The 2330-nt window shown below is 40.8% G+C and overlaps 1 protein-coding gene across 6 annotated transcripts in view; it reads right to left on the bottom strand.

Annotated features, from left to right (window-relative positions):
- SLC12A6 (solute carrier family 12 (potassium/chloride transporter), member 6) overlaps positions 1–2330 on the bottom strand; it is a 109285-nt gene that overhangs the window by 14490 nt on the left and 92465 nt on the right. The window lies entirely within an intron of this gene.

Here is a 2330-nt window from a genome sequence, read left to right as displayed (position 1 = left end):
TAATTTGATGGGTGAAACATGGCAATAGCTTAATTACTTGCTTTTAACAATTTTTATTAAGTATCACACACAAAAAGTAATGTGCAAGGCTGGGCGTGGCGGCTCACAGCTGTAATCCCAGCACTTCGGGAGGCCAAGGCAGGTGGATCACGAGGTCAGCAGATCAAGACCATTCTGGCTAACACAGTGAAACCCTGTCTCTACTAAAAATACAAAAAAAATAGCCAGGCATCGTGGCGGGCGCCTGTAGTCCCAGCTACTCGGGAGGCTGAGGCAGGAGAATGGCATGAAGCTGGGAGGCGGAGGTTGCAGTGAGCTGAGATCGCGCCACTGCACTCCAGGCTGGGTGACAGAGCAAGACTCTGTCTAAGGGAAAAAAAAAATGTGCAAAAAACAACAAATGCATATCTGAAGATTTCTATAAAGCAAACACCCCATGCTGTAGGTGTTGACCTACTACCATGCAGGTCAAGAAACAGAACATTACCAGTACCCAAAATTCTCTCTTATGCCCATTCCCCTCATTAGCCCTTTCTTCCTCTCCACTATGCTTTTTTTTCTTTTTTTTTGAGACAGGGTTTTGCTTTGTCACCCAGGCTGGACTGTAGTGCTGTGATCATGACTGACTGTAGCCTCAACCTCCTGGGTTCAAGTGATCTTTCTGCCTCAGCCTCCCCAGTAGCTAGCACTACAGGCATACGCCACCATGCCCAGCTAATTTTTTACTTTCTGTAGTGACAAGGTCTTGCTATGTTGCCTAGGCTGGTCTGGAACTCCTGACTCAAACAATCTTCTAGCCTCAGCCTCCCAAAGTGCTGGGATTACAGGCATGAGCCACCACATCCAGCCCTCTGACTTTGAATACTATGTAGTTTTACCGTTTTAAAACTTTATATAAATGATACACAGTACATACTTTTGTGTTTGGTTTCTTAGCATTGCTTGTGAATTTTTTCGGGGGGTTGTATATTGCTATGACGTACTTTGCTGTATGGCTTCCTATTACATGAATATATAATTTAATCATTCTACTAGCGATGGACATTTGGATTATTTCCAGGTTTTGGCTATTAAGAATATTTATGAAGGGAAAATGAAGCAGGCAAAAAAATAAAATAAAATAAAATAAAAAAGAATAACACTACTGTGAAAATTCTCGTGAATTATTCTTGATGCACATGTGCAAGCATTTCCATTAGATACACCTAGAAGTGGAAATGCTGAGTCATAGGTAAGCACGTGTTCAACTTTAGGAGATAATAACCAATAATTTTCCAAAATGATACTCTAATTTACACTCTCAATAATAATTTTTATATTATGGTGTAACTTACCAAAGCTCCATGAATTTCCTACTACAATGGTATAGTCATATACTATACTGTATACGTACATATATACACCCCCCCATACACACATATATACCATGTTACATACATATATATACTGTGCTCTTTATTTTGTCAACAATATTTATATTGCATCTATTAGGCTTCGCGTCCTCAAAGGGCTCAACGTGTAGGGGACAGTGATACGAAAACAAGTAGCTGCAATATAGCATCATAAATGCCATAATATAGTATATTCTATAATGTATAGAATATATTGTGGCTGAACACAAGGAGTGTTGACCTCTGTTTGGGTGAGTATGGGAAAGCTTTACAGGAGAGAAGACCATTAGCCTAGTCTCTAAGAGGATGAATATGAGTTGGCCAGGTGGGAGTAACCTATTCTAAGCAAAGGAAACAACACAGACAAATGTGTTTGTAAGTGGAGACATAATAAGACATATTAAACTCTAAGTTAGGGAGATTATGAGGGAATAGCAGGAGATAAGCGTAAAAAGAGGCAGAGAGGGCCAGATCACAGTGGTGGATTTTAACAGGCTTTGACAGGCTCTGAAGCAGGGAGGTTTATAGGTTCAAATTTTGTGTTTTAGAAAAGCCACTCTGGTGGCAGTGTGGAAGAAGGATTAGAGGCTAGAACTAAAAGGGAGATTATTACAATAACATAGGCAAAAATCCTGAAGGTCTGTGCAGAGTGATTGATGTGGATAAAGACCAGGGGATATATCTGTATAGTGTGGAAATTTTTAAAAAATAATAGGGGAAAGGGCTAGGTGTGGTGGTTCATGCCTATAAGCCTAGCACTATGGGAGGCTAAGGTGGGAGGACTGCTTGAGGCTAGGAGCTTCAGACCATCCTGGACAACATAGTAAGGCCCCATCTTTACAAAAAAAAACATTAAAAAATAATCTGGGCATGGTGGTGTACACCGGTATTCCCAGCTACTCAGGAAGCTGAGGTGGGAGGATTACTTGAGCCCAGGAG

This window comes from Mandrillus leucophaeus, unplaced genomic scaffold (assembly GCF_000951045.1).
Source record: "Mandrillus leucophaeus isolate KB7577 unplaced genomic scaffold, Mleu.le_1.0 Scaffold347, whole genome shotgun sequence".
Lineage (NCBI taxonomy): Eukaryota > Metazoa > Chordata > Mammalia > Primates > Cercopithecidae > Mandrillus > Mandrillus leucophaeus.
Note: the sequence above shows the minus strand (reverse complement) of the source record. Positions and strands in the feature narration are given on the sequence as shown.